The sequence below is a fragment of the Scomber scombrus genome, chromosome 6, assembly GCF_963691925.1.
Source record: "Scomber scombrus chromosome 6, fScoSco1.1, whole genome shotgun sequence".
NCBI classification, from domain to species: Eukaryota; Metazoa; Chordata; class Actinopteri; order Scombriformes; family Scombridae; genus Scomber; species Scomber scombrus.
The window spans coordinates 17,186,297-17,210,333 of NC_084975.1; the positions used below are offsets into that span (position 1 = coordinate 17,186,297).

The following is a 24,037-nucleotide window of genomic DNA, read 5'->3' on the forward strand; positions in this document are numbered from 1 at the left end:
GAAAAAACTGTGTCATGTCTTGCGCCTTAACTCACTAACAAAAATGATAGAATATGTGCATCAGGACAAGCATCCATAACATAGGTATAAAGTGATACTGATAGCATTAGCCTGCATTTGCTACAGTGTAAGTATGAATGAATGACCTACTCACATACAGCACTTACTCGTGCTACAACTATCTCTCATTCAAGTTGTTTGATGAATGACAAGATATTGATGCTTAAAAGTTCATGCCTGACCTTGGAAGCAACAGCTGACAGCAAATTATCACTATAAAGATCACATGATAGGATCGAAACCTTCCAAACAGCTACTAAATGATATTTGTTGTTAAGGTTAAGGGTTAATGGTTAAGGGTTAAGGGTTAGGGTTTCGTGTGTTCACCAAACTAAAGTTTTACAAGTTTCTAGTCACTGATGGGTTTTCCAGGTTTCAGTATGCTGGTGACAGAGCTGTGGGTTTTATAGGTACAATAGCCATCAACAGCCTTAAACACATGATACCAATTACAGTAGAGCATCTCTTCAACTATTAGGAAAAAAATGAAGGTTGGAAAATTGGAGCAGCATACCACACAGTCTTTCTATTCTCTGTTACTTCTTATTGCCTGATTCAAGTGTACATTATTCAGCACATTTGCCTTTGGTGAGCCAAAACACTGAAATAGAAAGAAAAGGTTCAAGGTGTGGAGATTATGCTCTGAGACAGCCTTTGAACTAAGTTCTCCATCCAGTCAGACTTTAGTTAGAAGTTGAATCTACTTTGACCACCATTCTGAACACTAAGAATGTTCACAGACTTGATAAGGTTATCGATACAGTACTTCCTCCCAGCAGTTTCTCTATTGAAAATCCCCAGCCGAGCCCGAGGGGACATTCGTGCTTGTGTTGCAGCTGCCCATGTTTACCATCCTCCACCTCAGGCTCTTTCCGCTGAGAGAGAGAGAGATGCTGGCTAGGGTGCTCTCTGCAAATCCCACCTGGATGTGGCATTTGTAATAAACAACCTAAGGGCATGGCTGCCACCCTTTCTCTTTTCACTCCCAGCACTCCTCTTCAAGCCCCTTCAACACTGTTCACAAGCTCCCCAGCAGCCTCTAATTTGTCTCTTGATTAATGCCGTATAAATTGCGGTGTGTTGTTTTTTATGTCACTCCATGGGTAACACGTGACATGGCTGTTTCACCGCATGCGTCTGCACTCTCTGTCTCTCTCTCTTTCACACACACATGCACACTCACTCTTCATCACAGTGATAGCACATGAGGGGGAAGATATAGTTATTCAGGGAATTATCTGCCTCATTGGTGCCATATCTCATCCCGTGCTTTTGTGCCAAATGGCCATGTTTCCATGGAGCCTGCCTGTGTTTACTGTGACGTGCCATGGCAGGGCCCTTTCTGGTACAGAGGGACTTAGCGCACAGCAGCGGAGGGTATTTCAGTCCCCGTCTGGAGTTTTGGGGCTTACTTCCCCATCTCTCCCCTCTCCTCCCACCTGCTCTCCTCTCTGTTTCTTCACTGGGTGCCTGTGTGGCTGTGTGCTGGTGCTCCTGGCCTTGTTCTTAGACAGACAAGGCTAATTGAAAGGGAAGGCTGCTCTCTGCTGATCAGCTCTGACAGCAGTGTCTTGCCAGAGGTGGGTGTGCCACCCCATGCTGAGAGTTTTCACAGCAAAATAACAGTGCTGTCGTGAAAAACACAGACCGTGCCACGATTACACAGGCAACTTGCCAAAGGAGCCAGATGAATTTTGCGGACAGAAGAAAGAGGGGAAACCCACTTTGTCTGCTTTACGACTTCAGGGAGGAGAGCTGTGCCAGCGTTTAGTGAAAACTCTAACAGGCGTTCTCTCATTTCATTCAGGGTTAAATGAAACCACATCTTTTTTTTTAAACAATGCTACAATGAATGGTCATGTTTGATCACAGATGTACAGTCTGTCATTTCTGTTGCTTTCCAATGTTACAGAAAAAAAGGAACTGTTCATCTGTAATATTCAGTGATTAACAACTTTCCCCCTTGTCATCAGAACTTCAATGAAGTTAGAACAAAAAATAAACATACTAGAAGTTTAATCTCAGCGTCGGGATGACAGGCATAAAAAATGATTTCTCTTTGGTGAAAAGACCAATATTTACCTTATAAATGCCAGCAAGCTACATGTTTTTGGACATGTATTTGTGGAGCTGTAATGAGATGAAGGCCAAGGGCAGAACTATTGTGCAGTGTATTAGAAAACCGATAATAATATATATTAACTTAGTACTATTCCTGTGAATCAGAGTTTGATTGTCTCATTCCAACATATCATTTTGCATTTGCTCCAGGTTGTCAGATAAACAGCACCTCTTTTAAACTTTTCTGTGCTCTCTAACTCCGCTTGCAGGTCCTTCCCACTGCCCGTATCCGAGGTGCCACAATCCAGTGTGACTTGATGCACCAGGACAGGCTGGGACCCCTCAGCAGGCCCACAGTGGACAGCTGTGATTACTGCTGACAATAATTTATGGTCCCCTCTGATTGAAAACATGAGAGCTGGAGATAGAAGGGATGGTGCAGAGTCAAGGCACCACCTTAAGATATAAAACTGAGGCCGCAGCTGCTGTCAGAGGCAGGACTCCTGCCAAGCTCTGCAGGCCTTCTGCCCATCCAGACAAACACTCTTTTTTGCTCTCTTTTCTCTTCCATTATATTTTCCTTTCTCCTTTTCTTTGCCTGGTCTAAGTCCAGTCTTCATCTACATTGTTTCTTTTATCATTTCTATCTTGCTCATACTTCTGTTCTTCTCTATTTTTAAGCTTTAATATAAATGTCCATCTAAGCAAAAATGTAATATGTAGCATTGCTGTTTGTAATAAATGTGAAATCAAAGAGGAACAAAGACTTATCCACCCTAGCTGATCAAGTGTCTCTACAGTGAATGTTTCCAACCCTGAGATTACCATGCTAATCCTAACAATAGCACTGTGCAGCTGGTTTGAACAACTATCTGCACCATTGTTTATGTTGTTATCCCTGCTGGATTGTACTCACGAGGAGTAACCATTTTTGTGGATTTGCAATTACTATTCCAATGACATATCCAGGGAAGAAAGATCCTTTCCTCTGAAATTATGTTCTATTTACAAAGAGGCCTTGGACTAAAGTGAAGGGGTAACAAAGCTCTTGCGGATATGAAACCGAAATTTAAAAAAAAACCTAGATTGAATTGAGAAAGATTTAAATGGAATCAGATGGGATGAAATCTGAAACACACTTGACCAAAAGGATTTGCTTCTAAAACATTTTATCACAAATTAGATTTTGGCTGAATTTAGTATATGCTCATATGTAAAGTAATGCAATCTTATACACATTTAGAAAAAAAATCATTATACATTTAAAGCACTTTAAAGCTACCACACCCTGGTAATATTTATATCAATTAGAAATATATTGCACCAACTGCAACAATATACTGTTATGTATGTGAAGGGACTTTGTGTGCATAAATATTGTGTGCTATATATGTCGAGTTTCACAAATGGCTAAGTGCAAAATTTTCCGAGTGAGTTTGACAAATTTGTTCTAGTAAAAGCTTATTCAACATACAGTATTCCTCTGAGTCTCTACAAGTGTGTTGGCTACCTGTCTGTTTAAATAGCACCTCAATCTAAGGACGGAAAATGTTTCCTTTCAGAGCACAATGGTTTGCAACAGCCTCTGAGTTATGTCAACAAGAGAGGGAATGCCCCCAAAGTCAAGGCACGCTACTTTGTTGGTGTCCAAAAAAATTAAAAAGCCCTTATTCTCATGATTAACAAAGCAAAGGATAAACATGTATTGAGAAATACAGCAATATCCTATCAATGAATACAACAATGTGAAATTTAAGAACCAACAAACCAAGTTGGAGCCTTGTAATAGAATGGCAACATGTCTAGTGTATTGTGTACTTTCGTCCAGTGTGTGCTCAGTTGCTTCAGCCCCTCACTACCCTGAACAGGAAAGGCTGGTATAGAAAATGGATAGATTAAGAATACCAAGTATAGAGCATTGCCCTTGAAAAGTGGGAAACACTCACACAGAATCCCACCATCATCATAATACAAAAGGTTAAAATAAAATCAACATCATTATGAGGCAAGGACATACGGCCTCAAACTGAATGTTTCCTGTGTTGTTTGCCCCCATTTGTTGGGTGTGTTGGGTGTGATACCAATACCAATCTATGATGAGAACAGAGTGGTGACATATATAAACAGTGCTATCTGCACATCATGGAGCCCACATAACACTGTTGAATATGTTGTGCATTTCAGTTCTGTTGTTATTGCTCTCTATGAGCCACTAAGATAAAAACAGATCTGCTGCACCAATGCTTTGCAACAGGACGATCAATACAGTACAATTGGCACTTTAAACAATGTCTTGCTATGATTTGGCAACACTGAGCGTGACCCACACTGATGGATCTCTGGAGAGTGGGAGGAAACCGTATTAACCCAGATGAACACAGGAACTCTAAACAGAAGGGAGCGGGATTGAGAACCAATTCAAGGACTTTCTTGATAGTGCCAGTTTGTGACCTCAGACAAATAAAAAATATCCATTATCAAGAATCCTTGGAGCTCAAAAATAAATAAGACATTCTCCACTGTTAAAAGCAACTATTTTATTCATACATTTTTAAGAAAGTTTTTTTTCTCAGATTTTCTTCTTTTCTCATTATTGGCTTATTGATACTCTGTGAATGAGACACTGAATTCTGATTGTTTGTTTTTAAGAGTTGCTATACAAAAGCATAAAATAAGATAGTTATATGAATATTGAATATTTTTCATACAATCAGTAATCGATTACTTGAAATGAAAAGAGCATTGGTGTAGACTTCTTTCAAACAGAATCCACTTTGAATTTGGAGTCATTTTATGACCTGTTTAGACAGTCTTTCTAATATGATTATGCTGTGTTATAAAACATTACATGCACAGTTTCTTTGTGTTGTGGGTCAATCTTTGCACCTTCCATGTCTGAAGATAGCTTTTTCTTAATTTCTTATAATTACCCTTTGCCACTAGGTTGCAGTTATTAATCTATCCTTCTATTGTGACTGACAATAATTCCTGCACTTTGTCCCAGAGACACCACAATCATTCATCACTCTGTCACCTTTCACGAGGGAACCAGTGGTGTCCATTTATCCACTGGATAAACAATTCTGACTCTGGAGTGTATGCACATACCACAGCAGCCATTACTATGTATGATAAACTAGGAAAAAAGCCATGAAAAACGCAGAGAGAAATAAACAGTGATAATTTAAACTTGTTTGAATGGTGCAATATAACGTATTAATGATATTTAAAATATCCATTCGACTATTAGAGAAAAAAGAAAATGCAGAAGCCAACATTATGGCAGAGTTGCAGATTTTTTATGATGGTTGTTATCGGTTTTCTCGATGTTTTTTAGCTCACAGAAGGCTGATACTATCAGCCTTTCTATCTCTTTTTCTCTCTCATCTCTTTCTCTCCCCATCCGCCTTCCTCGTTCACATTCACTCTCTGCCACCTGCACACACTCACATACGCACACATCGATGACATAAAAAGACTGCTTTTTGATGAATAAATTTGTATATTTTAGAACCTATCCCCGTTTCAGCAAGTATTCTCCAGAGGCCCTGCCTTCTTCTCTCCCGAGTTCCCCTGCAACCCAGTGGAGTCATTAGTCTGCTTGCTGTGTTGAACTCTTTAATCATCTGTGTGTTACATAAAAAGAGGACTATTCCTCAGTGACACACAACGGCATGCTCAGCTTGGTCGGGGCTTGCTTTGATGTGTATAGGCTGTTGTGTTGTGTCTGCACTATAGGCTTCTTCAGACTCAGTTTTTCCATTTCTCTGTAGAGGTGAGATAAGATGTCAGTCTTCCTCTTGTTTCAGTAAAGACGTGGCTGCAAGTATAGTGTTTGCTACTAAATAGGAGCATCAGGCCTTTGTAGACATACTGTATGTCCTACTACAGCAGAGTCCCAAGTTTCTTCCTGTGCCTATGGTGCCCGGATCACATAGATTGTTCCTGTATGATGAGTATGTTAACATCCCCTGATTAATCTACATATTTACAACAGTTAAAAAACACTTTTCTGAAGAAAACAAAACAAAACAAAACAAAACAAAACAAAACAAAACAAAACAAAACAAAACAAAAACAAAACATGTTAGCGATACAGTATATGGATATGTTGAAAATGGCACACAACAGCAGTCACTTTTTCACATTTTCTGTGCGAATGTAAGTAAAATTTCATGTACATACACACACACACACACACACGCACACACACAAACACACACACACACACACACACACACACACAGACACACACACGCACACAAATATACATATACATGCTGCATCAGTGTTCCATAGGGACAGAGGCAGGCGCCTGGTGCCATGGTATCAGGTTGCAGGTCTGTCAGACACAATGGTGAGGAGTTGCCCTGCGGCTCGGCCTGAGAGGGCAGAACAATGGAGCCGCAGTGCAGACGGAGCAGCAGAGGGCACGTCGAGCTGATCTGTCAGCCTGGCAGAGCTGCACAGGCTACTCCAGCTCCGGACCCTCTCCTTGCACATACAATGGAGGGTGGGAGGTCAAGAGCACGAGGAAATGGAGGGGAATTCCCAGCATGCTGTGATAAAATGGAGCCCTCTATTTTGGTGACTGAGGAATAGGACAGAGTTAGGCTACACCCAAGATACATCGTAACTTTCAACAATTACAGTGAAGTCATTTCAGTTGGTCAGCATGCAGCTGAATATAATCAATTTATGGGTCAGTGGTTCACGCTCTTGGACCACTGCTCATTGCTTTTGCATTTAAGTAAATGACTTGTCTGGCTGACAGCTGAACTTGTACCATGAGGCCTTTTCCATGTTCTCTTCATGGTCATCAAAAATGTACAATGTAGTCATAAAAGACATTTTGCAATTTAAAAAAAATTCAATAAAATGCACTTTCTGAATTAATAATGGAATACTGTTTAGCATTTGTAGGGCACATCTAAAAACAGTAGGCAGCGCAGTGTGTTGAAAAATATATTTGAATCAAATCAAGCCATGACATCCAATAAAGTAGAGTGTGTCTGATCTCTTACACTACTTACAGGGAGAGAGAAAAGGAAGAAGGATATCACTTTAGACTCGTTCTGCTCTGAGTTTATACAGCACAGCCTTTTTTTTCGCCTTTTATCTATCAAGCACATGTACACTGCCCCAATCTGTTTAGGGGGACTAGGCGTTTAGTTAGAGCTGTATTGAAATAGAGGTCCTGAAGACTGCTGCCCTCAGAGTGGTGACTAAAGGGGGGCTAGTGAAAGCCAGATTTTGTTAAAGCTCTTAATAAGGCACAGTGTGATATATAAGCCCGCAGGCGGCAAAGCTCTGTGTGCAAACACTTCAACCACTCCTGTGATAGGGCAATCTGTGTATGGAACAGCGGATGGCCTAACAACTCTGTTATTTCACACGCGACCCTATTTGGCCTCTCTGATATCCTTAATTTGGTAGCTGAATTTGATATAGTGCTGCAAATATTTGCTTAGGCACACATTAACTCTGTTTGCCTGGTATGTTACGATAAACAAACCGCAATGGTGTACTGAATGTAATAAATGTTAAACAGTGCGCGCAATTATATACTTCACATATCTGGCCCTCCACACTGAAAGCATGCTTTGTGGACTTGCACTCTATTTTGACAGATCGTTATTCCCCTTCCTGACCACCTAGGGTAACATTCAAAAATTAACTGTTTATGAGAAGCATACCTAGGGGACATGGCAAAATGTAACCCATATTTCAGTGTGAAGAAAATATAGATTTTGACGTGACAATTTCACAGTTTCAGGGAGCAGAGAGTACATTTAAATACACAGAGAAAACAGATTTTGGTTGCAGATCTGACATGCTTTAGATGGATATGCATGCCATAATTAATAAGGTTTTTTGTTTTAAGCTTTGCTCTGCTTCCTGCCTTGCCTCTTTTCATTTATTTTATTTTATTTTTTATTTGCACTTTTTTCTGGCCCCACCATTACGGTATATCCAAGGCGATGATGTATAATAACATACTAATATATTTTTAAAAAACCTTTCTTTATACACATTTTTTCAAAACACAGTTGCAGTGCTTTACATTAAAAAAATCATGCTTGCTATTGTGAATTGATGGTTTAACAGAATGTTATATCAAATTTGATCTCCTCTGTGTATTTAAGTCTTTCAAATGCCCCTTTCTTCCTGCCACAGTATCATCTATCACCCCTATTAGGCCCATAAAAACTTAAAAAAATAACAAAGATTAAGTTTTAGTGTCAGAGGGTTTGGTCCACTTTGGCTATGGACATTCAGCACTCATCGCATCTATTTATCTAACTATTGTGGAGATTACAGGTATAGTAGTTAAACATTTCCCTTACCAACACACTCTTAGGTGTTTGTTTTTGTAACGGATAGACTTACAGTTTTAATAGTATCTAGCTCTTTTTACTATGAAGGTTGAATACACTTGTAAGATGCTTTACTCTAAATGTATGCAATGTAAAGCCAACAATGTTTCTTCTTAATGTTCATCCTACACTCAAAGATTAACTACTCAGCCCCCAAATAAAGAATATCTATATTTAATTCTACTACCTCAGATTCCAACTCAGAAAGGAAAGCATGTGTGAGAGATCGGAATTAAGTGGGGCATCAGAAGTCAGCTGTATTTGGATTATAAGTCAACATGCTTTCAGCCATGCTGCCTGCTGATTCAGCTGTTTCCTCGTGAGGATAGTGAATGATCTTAATCCTGTATATTCAGGTAACCTTCTCTGAAGGAGGAAGAGTGCAAGAATAGTGTAGACATTATAGTCAGGCAATGTCTAGATAAAAACCAGAGCATATGAATGTAACTACTCATACATGAGTTTATGATCTTTAGGTTTTATAGTTTTCTTTCTTGAGTGAATCACATGACAACTATGAGTTTATGCAGAAGAAAATGATTGAGGGGTACTGTTTTAGTTGTAAGTTCATATCTTTCTGTGTGAATACACATATACCCTACAGTTTCAAAAGGCAAAGGCTGTTTCTCTTACTTTTGATAGTTGCTCTAAAGTAAGCTTTTCTCAGGATGGTGACAGCTTGCAGCACTGGTGTGAGAGGAGGAGAAGACAAAGCACTCTGTACTCCGAGGCTGTGTGTGATTAATGACAGAGGTGTGTGTTGCAGTGGGCACCCTCGGAGCAGCTACAGATCAGTCTTCCTGTAAGACAAATCTGACACTCACCAACCCACCGCCTCACCTGCTACCCCCTCAACACCATCAAACCCTCAGCTCCTCACAGCCAAGTGCACCCAGCACGACATCACACTCATAAATCATCCTAAACAAAGCATGTTTAATCTGTGACGCGCAGGCCTGACACGCAAATTTATTACCTGTTGTAGGAAAACTGTGTGTGCCCCACTGAGTCAAGCCTCTATTTACCTTTGAGAAACCAGTAAAATATTGGAAAGACAAAGTCTGCAACAAAAGAAGCTGATGATGGCAGTGTCTTTCAGGCTGAATTCAGGAGACAAAGCCCTGCTTTACTCCACCATCCCACTGCCTTTTCATGGTGGATGACATGCTTGCACGACTTCCTCGACTGCACTTGCCAAAAAGATTTAGGGATTTTTCTCAAGCACATTTGTAAAACATGAATACCAAATTATCTCTTGTGGATTAGAGTTGGATAGCTGTTCTATGCCTGGTGTGAGTCATAACGCTTAGGGAGAACTGGGCACCTACTACCTACAATTGTGTGATAGAGAAGGTTTTTAGAAATCAGCCATGCAGTAATAGAGCATTGTGAGGGAATATGCATGTAATACTGTGCTCAGTTCAAAGGCAGCAGTGTAGCAGCAATTCAGAGGATGTGATAGCAAAAACAAAAGTTACTATGAGGAAAAATGTTCAAGTCTGTTTAAAAAAAAGAGGACTACTACACATATATTTCAGGTCTTTTGAGCTTGGTTAATGTTAACATATCAGTTAAATAAGTCTACAGAAACAGGATTTGGAGCGTGGAACACTGTCTTCTCTAAATGCTGCCTGCAGGTAAACAGTGACAGTAGATCCAGATATCTTTAGCCTTCTTGCTATACAGTCTGACAAAATAAATTACAGTAGCATTAGCTTGATGTGGAAACATAGCGAAAATGCCAGGGAGAACTGGCTGAAAGGCAGAAATTAAAGTGGTCTCTCCCACACATTCTCTTTGGCAGACGCTCTTGATCCTACTCGTCCTCAACGTGTCTTTATACTGTAAATGGTGGGAATGAGAAGTGATGGCACCTGCTGACTGGCTTTGGCAATGTCAGATACTCACACATACACACACATGGAAACATGCAATCATCATTGTTTATGATGCAATCATCAAGTAAGAAAACCTGTGAATTAATTATTGTTTTGCTTCATAGAATATCAAAGTTTTCTCTCATGTAACAACAGGAATTTAGAAATGGCTCACATCTGGAAAAATGTTTTTCAAAGAAACTAACACAAATATGTTTGGAAGTCAATAGCACTCAAAAGTTTGGACATACCTGACCATTCTCTTGAATGAGAAGAGTGTATCCAAACGGTACTATTTAAATGGTACTGTTTGTAATTCGCTAATATCACCTATAACTCATGACATTGTGAATTATTTGAGTCATTCCAGGTGATTAATTAAATAATACTTGAAATTAGGGACAAAATGAATAATGGCAAGAGCAGTTTCATTCCTGACCTTGTTCAATTTTTAATGAGCTCAGTACAATGGAGACTACATTTTATAAATCGAGCTATAGGCTTGTGTGAATATTGGAGATAATTAAAGAGCTCGTGTTATTATTGGGATCTCTGTAAATCTGCAGGAGAAAAATGGGTCCATCAAGCAAACAAGGCAGGATGGATGTTTGGGCTACTACACCTTGCAGTTGGTATGTGTTCAGCAGTGTGATAAACAGAGAAGAATACATTAAAAAAACCCAAAAGACTAGTAATCTCAAGAGAGATCATCAGCTCATCAGAAGGACCTTTGTATGCTGTTGTTTTCTGTCTCAGAAGGAACACAGATACTCCACAAAATCTACTACAGTGTCAAAGTTATATAGAAGTGAGATATAAAGAAGAGAAAAACATCACATCACTCATTCCTGTCATTAAACCTGTATGACAAATACGCTGCAATGTCTTGATTTATACAAAAAACATTTGACCACGGTTGACTATGAAAGCTAACTGGACACCTTTCTACTGACCCACATTCACTGGAGTTCTCATAACTCTGTATTATCTGCTCCGCTTTCCACAGCGAGCTGATATCATTTTCATTTCAAGTGTCATTCCTTCGCATTAACAGTTGTGTGCTATTCTATGCTATTTGGAGCTGGCATGCCTTGGTTACTTTTAATTACAGTGGGTAATGAGAGAAGAGATCCAGACTGTGAGACATGGAGTATTTTTAGATCTTGATCTTGATTATCTAACACATAGCTGCGGTCTTCTCAGATACGACTTTGTTGGAAGACTTTTGTACCATCAGTATGATTAAAACTGCTGTGGATGGAGAGTTTTTGTACATTTGTAATTAATCAATCAACATATTTCTAAACACTTAATGTAACAACCCCTTCTAGATTTGAGCAATTGTGTACTCAAATCTGAGTTCCCTAAGGTTATGTAGGAAACTCACACTATAGAGTATGTAATGAGTGATTATCTCAAAAGTCTCAAATGTGATACTGCTGTATGGCGTTTTTTTTAGCAGTGTTTATCCCCTGACTGAATATGCAGTGAAAGGAAGATTGGTGAAGGGTGTTGAGGGCTTTTCAGAGAGGCTGTTTTAATGAGCCTCAGATAATGAAATGTTATTTCAGAGCTCTGCGGTCAGATCTCTGTCTCAGAAAATTGTGTGACTCAGTGGTCTGTTTGTGCTTTTCTCATTTACAGAATAAACATCTATTTCTTTCCTTGCTATCATATTGTGGATCAAACTTGACTTATATAGCCTAATAAAGCTTGCTTCATGAGACGCGTGTTTTAGGCCCCTTTTTTAATTGGAGAGAAAGAGTGTCTGGATCTATTTGTGGTCTGGTGCAATGTTGGAAATGCCAGCTGTCGTGCATCAAAGCCCTGGTGGAACAAACCGTTATTTGACATGTCCCCGCAACTTGTTGAAATACATCACTTACTATGTCATACATAAAGTTTTACTCCTTAATTTAAAAACACTAATTAAATCAAGTTTTGATAAAACACTGATTAACGTATTATTCAGTCTCTTACATTTAGATACATACATTTTAAAAAGTTGGCCACTACTTAAATTAATTGTGCCACTAAAAGCATAGTATCAACCACAAAGAACATAAGCTTGTGATGATTTTCCTAAAACTGTTCACTCTGTTGTAGAAAATGACATCTTTCCACACTTGTGTGATAGGAAGGAAAAATCCTCAACACCTTCTGGAGTTATGATTGACAGCTGTGGCTGGTCCAGAGAGCCCAGAGCCAAGCCCCATAACATAACGCATGCCCGACATGTCTATGTCCATCTGGGGTCCTACCCTTCAAACCACAGCCCCCTTACTCTCTGCCGGCAGAGAGACCAAGGGACAAGAGGAGGAACAGGGTGTGAAGTCGGGCCTCTTAGGGCTCGAAGAGGAAGCATTCAAAGCCAGCTGGTCTGGCTTTGAGGTAAATCAATGGGCAGAGTGAAACAAAGGCAACAGACAGAAAGAGAAGAGTTGTAGACAGCAAGAGATAAAGAAAGTCAACAGGGAGGAGAAGTGGAGATTGGATCAGCAGGTTCTGTGAAGGCGTTTGTGCAGCAACAACAAGCAGGTAGGAACACAGGTGTCAGGAAAGGTCTTGATGCCTTGCACATGGAAATGGATGCCAATCAATGCTAATGTATTGTCAAATTTGATTCAGGTGTTTATAATGAATCCAAGATGAGAGTTTAAATCGTGTGTGATGATCTGGATTTACCACATACAATGTAGCATCATGCTCAAGTGGGACTCATTAGGATGTAAATCACTACCTTAAAGTTGGTTGTACTTTTGCTAGCAACACTGTTTTTTTGTTGCTGCCATCACTTTGGGAAGATGGGAGGGGGGTGTGTCGACACAAAGGTGCCGCTCAGGGGGATGCTGAGAGCAGTTTGGATCCACACTGTTGTTAGTTGGCATCAATCTGAACTCATAAACAACTGCAACAAGGTAGAAACTTTACTGATGGAGAACAGGTGGAGACTGTTTCTAATTGTAGTTTTTTTTTTGTCACAAGTATTGTTATACACAGAATAATAAACAGGAATGAGCAGAATAATGTGTGCATGCTCCTAATGGCATGTGTATAGCTAGAGTTGAAATCCTGACTTGTATTAGGTTATTAGAATTCAATAATAAATTACTGTGAAATTAGTAAAGATGAGGAGCGCTAATGCTAAATAGAAATATGTACATTTCTGCAGTAAAGAGCAGACTCAACTAAGAGATTCATTGAAGTGTACTGAAGTGTGTAGACTAAATATGTTGAGAGGATTGTAAACAGGGTTGCAATCATTAACATACTCTCATATGATGGTGAAGTAGTATTAGTGATAGGCCCATGTCTTAACCTGTAGATAATGAGAAAAAGGTTGAGTGCTGAGTTTCAGAAAGCCAGTTCTATACAAATAATACAATAATATATTTTATTCAATAGAGTGCTTATCATGGTACTCAATGATGCTTTTACCAAGCAGAAAAACACATTACAAGCAAGAGAACATCTAAAACTACATTACTTAGCAGGGGAGATTAAATCAAACATTAAAAGCAGCTCTGAAAAGGTGAGTTTTGAGTAGTTATGAATATGTTCTGGGAGACTTTTAGGAGAGGGTGGAGGCAGCAATTGACAAAACCTTGTCAACCCAGGTCGATTGCTTCACAGAGTCTGTAGATGCTTTCTGGACATTTCGATTAATGTAAGTAAGCATGAGTGAATGGAGTAGCGAAATCAGTGATCAGTTTTCTTGCAGTTTTCATTAAGTGGCATCTCTCTAGGTTGCTGTCAAAATGAATTTGGTATAATTGTATACAAGCATGAAAACCATTTGATTAACAGACATGATAAAAATAAATGTGTCTCTATATTGTGAAAGAAAATTTGCCTGATCTCTCATTTGGTACGGTTGAATGTGCCATAATGTTGCTAAACCATTGACCGCAGAAAAAACCAAGTTAGCCAACAAAGAAATAAAAAACATGTTGCTGTAAAACAAAAACTGTGCATTACTCTACAAAATAGCTGCTATACTATGGCATAATACAGAAGAGTGGTGTATAAGTGTGAAACAGATGGGAGTACTATAAATCAAGCTTTACTGTAGCGAGAACGATAAAAGTATCCTTTTGGTTTAGTATATTTTACATGTTTTTCTGTCTCTTTGAATAGACATGTACTGTATGTGTAATGTACACATTCATTTAATCTGGAGTCAGCTTCAACTGGCACAGATTATAAAGAACTAAGTGACTCTTATACTGTTTATGTACTGTTCTGTAAAAACATGTCAAGTGTAATTTCTGTGTGCCATAATATTGTCCTTATGGAGCCTGAGTTTGCACACTGAAGCAAAACAGGCTGAAGCAAACTGCAGGAAGAGCCAGCCCACATTGCCTCCTGTGGCCATAAAGCACGCCCTCATATAACCTGGACTGGTGCATGACCGAGAGCCAAGAGCAGGACAATGAAGACATGTTCAACTAAATTTAATATATTTCATGCAAACTATTGTTTAAATTCTACCAACATTTTACCACAGTTTACAATAAGAAACGGTGACACAAGAAGAATGTAATAAATAAATATAACTTATTATACTGTATATATTGAAGTATGGTTGGTAATAGAGGAACCCTCACGCAGAACTTTTATTTTACCATTAGTGTCAGTTGATGTTGCTCCTTGACCCCTGAGACATCAAGAGGGATAAGGAAGACCACTTATGGCCTTTGCCATTAGAGGTTATTAGTGAAAAAGACAACTGGGACAAGCCTATACTAGACTTTAAAAAAATGAGCTATCTGTCATTATACTTCCTCAAACACTTTTTCTTCATTACTGAGCATGCAGTGAAGTGAAACAGGATGCCATTAGCAGAAGTCTAAATGATCTCAAATTGTTTACTATTCAACCAATGCAATGGTGCCATCAAATCAGTGATTTTGTTTGCACAGAAATCAATTGTCTTGCCATTTTTAAAGCACAGAAATGCATTTGAGGATATTCAAAACTTAAAGGGAGTTAACTTGGTGCCAATGTAGTTTGACATTTCAAATATCACCTGAGGTAATCAGTTATGTGTCTAAGAAGTCCTGTGACCTGACTGATGAGATCATGTGATATAGAGGCAGTCATTAAAAAGCAAAATGCCATGCCTTGGTCTAGAGACAATTAGTAGCCTAATGTGTGAAACTTCTGTGCAATTTTAATTACTCCTCTGAGCCCCCACTGATACAGTACCAGGTAGCAAGCAGTACAGGAAGAAGGATTAAAATCCTATACTTAACTTTTTTGTCCACTTGCCAAATGGCTAGTGATTGTTCAAATTTTACCAACCACTCAACAGATTATAGTTGTTTTTTCAGGCTTGTGATCAAATCTATTGCCGACTTGCATATTTTTACCATCATTAACTGGTGACTAGTGCCAATTTTGTGGCCTGGTACTACTAGCAAAAGTGAAAGTACTCATTCTTAGGGCATAATAGGTCCCTGTCAGTGTCATTTTTAATTATTAGGATATTATTAATTTGAATTATTACTTGGCTACTGATGCATTAATGTGTAACCTGCATTTTGACGTATGGTAAAGGTGGAACTAACTTTAACCACTTAAAATCCTGTAAGGTGAGCAAAACATAATTTTCCAAGATCATCTTAGAATTTGTATACATTTTAATCTGTGAAGTAACAACGATAGCTGTGAGAACCCTAACCCTAACCCTTTATTTAGTTTACAAGGGTTTTTCCCTCATTTTTAATATTAAACCTGTTACTGAATACATATATTTCTGTTTTTAATTATTTGAAATCAATATTTTTTATAGTATGTAAATAAATCATGACGTGGGCTTAAAAATAAATAATGTCAGTATCCACGAAAAACACCTGAACTTAGATTTTGGTGGGCTCATTTACCCTATAGCTGTAAACAATCGTTCGAAAATTAGAAAAGTAACCAAAAAGTAATCAAATGTAATAAGTTAAACTACTTAAATTAAGTATGCTAATTGAAATAGTTACATTACTCATTACATTTCAAATAGGGTAAATAGTAATCTGTAACCTGTCACATTTCCAGAGCAACCTTCCCAACCCTGCGTACCCATCCCATTCACATTTAACACATAATCGGACAGTTGTGCCCGGTTTCTATAGCACCTGCCTCCAGACGCAAGCAACAACAGTCGAACCACCACACCTCCTCTGATCCTGCACATACACGTGACACGCTCATATGCGAGTCAAACACGTCCCACCTCCCTCCTCTAATTGGCTGCTTGACAGACGCTGCGGGCTCCTATTGGATGAGGGAGGTGCCACTTAAACCGAATTCCATGGCTGTTGTCTTAGAGATATGACGTCAAATATATCTAATGCAATGAAGCTGAGCCCGAGTAATTTTGGGAGAAAGTAGTTCTCAAAATCTACAAAAGTTAGGCTTGTAGTTGAAAAAAACAGCATGTATTCTGGCTGACTGCAGTTTTGCTGTTTTGTCAGTTCTTTTTTCCCCCCTGTTAGTTTCTGTCAAAGTTTCCGTACGTTTAGTCTGTTTTTACTCTTTAACAGGGCCGATTTGGAACTGAGTTGTTATTACAATGAGATAGGCAAATGTCAGGACATCCATGTATACAAATAGTCTAATCAGTAAGATATGTGTTGCAGTTGTATAGCTACAGCTCTGAGGCATTTCTTATACGTTTCTAATATATACAGACAGTTTTCCAACTTGTTCCTACGTTTTGTTGGACAGTGTGTGCATGTGTGTGTTTGTGTGTGCGTGTGCGTGCGTGTCAGTGTGTGTGTGTGTGTGAGAGAGAGAGAGAGAGAGAGAGAGAGAGAGAGAGAGAGAGAGAGAGAGAGGGCGGGAGAGGGAGGCAGCTCGTCAGATAAGGGGAGGAGTCTCTCGCTGACAAGAGGGAGACTGGCTTTTCTGAGTTTGTCAGCTCCCCCTAAAATAGCAGTCAGCGTGTAAATGTGAACTGAAATTACGTTTATCCACTGGAGCAACCGATATAGAGTGTCTATATACAGCGACTGACTTGGGAGTAAAGGTGAGTAACGGAAATAGAAACAATGTTGCGGGAGTGTGGCAGCGACAGTGAGTGAGAGCAGAAAAGCGCAAGAGGGAGACGTAGAGTGGATTTGGGAGACGGGAGACATTTATCAGTATCTTTCGTCGGCGTAAATGCGGAATGTGGGATAATACATGAAAGTAAAAGCCGCGTCGTGTCAACTAACGTCTGTCATGTCAAATCATCTGTCAGCTTTTCACGCCGTAAGAAAATGTCCAAGTGGTCTGTTTAAAGGGCGCCGTCAGACGCACGCTCTGTTGCTATCACTTAATTTGCGGGAAACTTTTACGCATTTCATGGTAAACAGTAAATACACCGGTGACATTTCTTAGCTATGAGTCCCTCCAGGTGGTCCCGTTTGTGAGTTGTGATTTGTAAAAAGTCTCTCGGAGTTTATCGTGGGGTCGAAAGTGTGAAATGTTTAAGCTGCACTTTGTGAAACAGGCGCATCGTTTCGGGCAAAACAGTAATCAATGTGCGTTTAATAACATTGTTGAGCCACCATAACAACAACAGGCTACATTTCACTCTGTGACACTATCCCGGTAATAAAAGGCTCATAGTTTACTGAAAATGAACTTCAAAATGTAAACACGTCCGCCTCTCTTTACTTAACCTGTAGTTGATAATTATTTACTGTATCTTTAAAAAAAAATATGATAAAATGATTGCAGAAGGTTGCCAGTTCTGATAACAGCTTAGTGGCGTTGAAGTCTAGATAGTGCTGGTAAGCAAGTGCAGTGTGGCTTCTTATTGTCATACATGTTGCCACCAATGTTGTTTGTATATCCACAGTACAGTACAGTATTTAATTTCAGTATCTGGCCAGCTGCAAGCATTTTAAGTATTTATAAAAGCAAGGTGTGTAATATAAAGTCATGCAACTAATTTACCAGTTATTGTGGAACTTTAACAGTGCTTATGGCTGGCAGCTATCGTCGGGGTATAAAGTAAATCCAGTCATGATTTATTTAAGGGAAATTATGGGGATAAAAATTGCCAGTTAAAGATGAAAAAAAGGTCAGCTGAAATGTACCTAATCAAGTCAAATAATGTGGGACGTTTTGGAGGTAATATTTCTCTAGATAAACTCCCTGCTGCATAAGCAGATCCCACTTTTTATTATTTAAAGTGAAAGGCTATGGGACAGTACATTTAGGATATGGTGTGTGTGTGTGTGTGTGTGTGTGTGTGTGTGCGTGTGTGTGTGTGTGTGTGTGTGTGTGTGTGTGTGTGTGGAGGGTTTGGTAACTGAGCCTGTTAGAGTGGATCTTCGCTGCGTATGGTTCTTTGAACCTCTCGGACTCTTGTGACCCTAACCCCTGGCCAAAGTGGGAAATGACCAACAGTAACCTGACCTTCTCAAATGTCACTAGTGTAGGGCACCGTACACGTCTCATTAATGTGTGTAAGTTTAACTCAGTTTTAAAAAATATAAAGAAAACCTGTTTTCTTTATAGAACTTCTTATAACTGGTATGAATCCAGACTTTGGGTGTGTTGCAACTTGTAAAGTTGTTTTGTAGTGTTGCATGGATGAAATCCATCCTATTTTGTGAACCAGCAGCAAATCCAAACTATGTATACGAATCCATAATAGTTGTGAATTCAGTAGATTGTTTAGTTGCGTACTTAAAAATGCTTTCACCCCAATCGTAAATAATTTACTACCTACAGTACAACCCTCAGTGATCAGGTTAAACCAATGACACATTTTATTACTAGTATAATTAATCTGGGACATGAGTTGTTGCTGTATTATTAGAGCGCACTTGTGTTTTTCACTGTCAATTTTATGTTCCCACTGTTTCTGACGACATGTACATTACCGTACCAGTTGGTTGCCATTGATTTCAAAAGCAAAGCAGTAAAGCACCCTCCAATCTGTAGTCATTAGCTTCTGTGCTGCCCCAGGCCTCGCCAGTAATGGGCCTTGTTGCTCATGATCCACATCACGTGAGCTCTTATGTCTAATGTGTGGGTGAGGGATTCTTTCAATGCTGCTGAAATGAATATCATTTGAACAATTTATGTCATATATTAGTCAAGGGAATGAATAAGAGGTCTGTGAAGGTACAGATAGAGCCATCATAACCGTCTGTCTCTCGTATGCGGTGAACTGTTGCTCTAACCTCAGAGACCCCAAATGTTCTGCCTTTGCCATTATGCAAACACACACAGAGAGGTTTGATAATACATCTATTAGATTCCACCCTGTATCATTTAATCAAGGATGGGATGATGTACTGTAGTAATGGCTGATTTGTCAAAATGACTACCACTGTTTATTAAACATTTTAGCCTTGTTACATGTTGTGTTTGTGTGCCCCGCATGTCTCTGTAAATGTGCATTAGTATGTGTCAACGTCTTTGTACAAGTTCTCAGTGGAGAGGGAGAAATGAGAGGTGGTGACGGTGTGAGGAATGGGCAGCTGCAGCATCTTTTGCTGCACTCCTCATCCCACTTCAATCTCAGTGTCTCAGCTTCTCCTTCCAGGAGAAATGTGGAGTGTGTGGGCGAGTCGGATCTGCAATTAATGCTGGTTGTCAGAAAGAGAATGCTGGCGTTTACACGATGCTTCTGAATCACTGAGTGAAAGTCTTTCTCCTCCACTCTCCTCCTCCCAGGACATTTTTCCAAGGAGGACAAAACACCAGAAAGCTGAAAGCCAGGGATATATTGACTGAAAAATAAGCGATAGAGGCTGCACATTCTTGGTCCAATAAAGAGGATAGTGTTTCTTTGATTGTTTGGTAAGCCAAGATGTTCTTTTATACTGCAAATTTAGCTACAACATTACAGTAATTATGGATAATACATTGCATTACAGTTTTAAATTGTTGTGAATCATAATACTGAATCTATTTTTTATATTTTTATTTTATGTAATCTTATTTTGTAACATTGAAGTGGCATCTGAAACATACTGGTCTGTACATTTAGAAAATGAACTTTAAGAGTGGTTGGGTTTCGTGGCATATAGTTGGACAGTAAACGCTGAATACAGTTTTTGTTTGGTTTGGTTGGTAAAACTGGCTGTAATCGGGTACTGAAATGTCAGAAGGTTCGTGTAAGTTTGCGGATAAAATTAACCAATTGGATTGAAGTGTAATAACTGTAGTAGTTGTCTTTGTCTAAGTGTAGTAATTGTCTTTCTCTTCATAGTTAATTTTTCCTCTCATTTTTGTACTCTGGCATACTTGCAATACTTTCTATAATCTTTTTAATATCATGAGAAACAAAGATCACTGGCATGATAGCACTCAGTATCACTCAGTAAGCATTCAGCCTTCCCGTTGATTAACAAAAGCATCTTGGTAACATGATTCATTGTTTATTGGAGCTCCATCATCAATATGGAGATTCCAGCATCCTCCTGTGAGACCTGGAGGTTGGATGCAGAATCTTGAGCCTGGCAGATAATGTTTTAGACCACAGTTAACTGTAGACTATGGAAAGAGAAAAAACATACCTCTTTTTTTGTAAACAAATAATAATGACCTATTAATATGAATCTATTTATTTCTCTGTATATCAGTTTTAATAGTTTGATTATTTCAGTTGTTGGTCAGTCAACCAACAATCATGCCTGAACTATACATTTAAATCTGAAAAAATCCAAATAGTTGAAGATTTGATTTCAAATTGAGAGAAAGTTGCGTTCTTTTGAATTTACATTTTTTCTTTCTGAGTTTGGCTAATGCTAATTAGGTCAATCTGGTGCCTGCAGTGTGGGCGTCACAGTGTGCCTTTGGTAAGCAGTGGTAGCTCACTGCACGGAGGCCCTGGGTACAAGTCCTGGCACCTTTTTTCTATGTGTGTATTTGCATATTCGATAGGACATTAATGTGCTGTGATCATTATCCATTGAACCAGATGTGAGTGTCCAGAACTGGCACTGGGTGTCAGATAACGTAAAACTGGTAGATATTAATTACTGTTTTACATCCAGTGGTTGATTTAAAGTTACAGCATTTAAAAAAACAATATACACTAGAGTACCCTTAAATACACTGAAATGTATTTTTTTATTTATCACTGAATCGACTGACATAGCTGATACAGAGGTTATTTTTTTCAAATGCTTCTTAAAACTTTCCTGATATTGAAAACTTTTTGTAATATTCCTAATTCCTAATACATAATTAAGTAATTGTCATGATAACTAACATCATATAGCTCTGTAATTAAATTACATCTGTGAACGTCACCTGCAGTGAGACACTCTGTTAAGAATCTCCAGTGTTGTTAAGGCACTCTAAGAGCCTGATTTAAGCTCAGAGGGTGAATGTATTGCTCACTGAGGCACTGTTTGTATAGCAGGACAGGCAGCAGTGACCTTTCAACTGTCCTGCCCTTGACTGAGACCTCTGGTGGTAAGCCACCCCGTTTGGCTCACTCAGCACATGTGCTGCTGAGCAGGGCAGAGCAGCTTAATGCTGCACCGTCTTTTCCTGTCTTCCAAACGAGGCCTGACTGGAGGTCTCCTCACCTCGTCAACCTGGACCACACAGTAGAATCAGCAGGAAGATCCTCGAGCAGAGTCGCACTCTAAATCTGCCGTTAATCTGCTTTCGCCCACTATGATCCTAGTCTGTTTCTCAGTCAACATCCATACTTGTCACGGACTGTAACTCAAACAAATAAACCAAGCTGTCATGCTATACCTATAGCTATAGAATCCTAAAATAACATCATAGTTACTTTTTATCATCAAATTATGGTATGTTAAGCCTTTTTCTATTAAATACAATACATATTTTCTTGGTCCCTCAGTTGCTGCTTATTGTGTTAAGTTTTGATACATTATCTTCTGTAATCTGCAGAAAGAATAGCACATGCACACTGTGGTTTGGGAGGGCAGACTGTGGAAGCATGCGGTGGAGCAAAGGTGACGACTTTGTGAAGTCAAGTCATTTAGCGTCTTTCTAAGATGCCACCTCCTTCTTTGGGTTTCTGGCGTGCAAAATAACCACAGAATCACACTGTGCATCATCTCAAAAGTGAGTGGGCTACCTTTAGAGGACAGACAACCCAAATGTGTGTGTCCTGTGGTTTGGTTAGTCATTGTTTTTTAGCTTATTTTCTAATTGTTGTTTACAACAACACGTATTTGCCTGCATGGAGACGTAAGAGCTGGTGACTATACTACTACACAATACTGTGGTGATATTATTCAGTTGAATCATCTATAAAGAAAAAAAAGGAAGTTAAGAAAGACATCTCTTTGCTGAGTTGCATTTTAACTGAATTTTAATGAGACTTAGAAAAAAAACACAAATCAAAGGAATATATTATAATCTAATTTACTAGATCAAAAGATCTCCCATGATTGCTAATATACCCAACTGTATTGAATTCCTGATGCTCTACTGTAGATCTTAAAAAGCATCTCTCACTGGAGATTAAACTTCTCTGGCTTTGTATAGAGTCGATTAAGTAGGAGCATTGTGAACAGACAAAGAATTGAATTGTGTGCAAAGTAAACTTTCTTCAAAGTCTGGTGAGCTCTGTGTGATGAGGCTGTTTACTGCATTGTTATTGAGTGCTAAAATAGGTGATTTGAAACATCTGTTACCGCCTTTATCACCATTTAATCTAGGCTCCAATTATGTTACCCAAGATGGTAGTAAGTACAGTCCATGAAAAAGTGTTTATCAGTGGTAGGTGTAGTAAATACAGCTGTGAGACCTGGGTGTCACAGTTCCTACAGCGAGCCCATTGACTTATTCCAGTGGCTGCTGGAAGGAAGAGCTGGATCCCCTGCAGCTGGGCTGGCCTCATGGCCCCCTGAGCTGCAGGAAGGGGGCTTGGCCTGCGATATCCTTGTTTTTCTGTCTGTCTGAGAAGCCCTGTGAACAAGGACAGCTGGGGGGGATGTGATTCCTCCCATTATTCTGCAGCACACATCGGCCATATGAACAGGGAAGGGAAGTGACCTGGTCCCCCTCTGCTCTGGAAGCTGCTCCAGTCCACCCCAGGGCTCTGACTTGCAGTTCAAAGTTGTCTTTCTCGCTGCTGTTAGGTCTGTGCTCCAGCAGTGTGAGAGCGCAACATCCAATGCATGCTCTTTTATAGTTAGACCACGAGTTTACAAACTGTTGTACATTAGGCAGAGATACAGTAGATACAGCAGATTTAGGATGGAAAGAATATCTCTTTGACCTTGTTCACTTTAGGGGAAGTGTAAGCCTGGTCAAGTGTCAGTTTTAACAAGCCATGATATTATCTCTAAGCGCACAGCTTCAAAATCTTTACACTCTGGCTGGCCATTTTGAAACTTTAATCCAGTTAAAACTATTATTTGAATCAAGGGCATTCATGAAGTGTTGTCATTGTAGCTCCAGTCACTAGATACCAGCTCTCGGTAGTGTGACTGTGATTGTGAGTGAGGTGTTGAGTCTGCCTGCTGTTTGTGTGTCTGCCCGTCTGTCCTCTCCCTTTCTCCCAGTCCACTTTCCATCTGTGTGCTATGGGCTGCAAATCTAGGTGAAAATGGTGTAGTGTTTCCAGCAGTTAGCTGTCGCCAGCCTGTATTCATGTCAGACCGTGTTCTTGATTTTGTTTCCCTCCTTCCCTCAACCTCTGTCACTGGTCCAACTGCCAGGGGTGTTCAGAGC

General features: G+C 39.5%; 1 protein-coding gene across 6 annotated transcripts in view; it reads left to right on the forward strand.

The window, feature by feature from the left end:
- Positions 1-17,273: 17,273 nt before the first annotated feature.
- mef2aa (myocyte enhancer factor 2aa) overlaps positions 17,274-24,037 on the forward strand; it is a 61,891-nt gene continuing 55,127 nt past the window's right edge. For 5 of the 6 annotated variants that reach the window (XM_062420217.1, XM_062420214.1, XM_062420216.1 and 2 more), the window contains exons 1-2: positions 17,301-17,396; positions 20,045-20,170. The gene's annotated coding sequence lies outside the window, so the exon portion shown is untranslated. Of the gene's footprint in view, positions 17,397-20,044; positions 20,171-24,037 lie in introns of all 6 variants that reach the window. The other variant, XM_062420213.1, reaches the window with a different exon arrangement.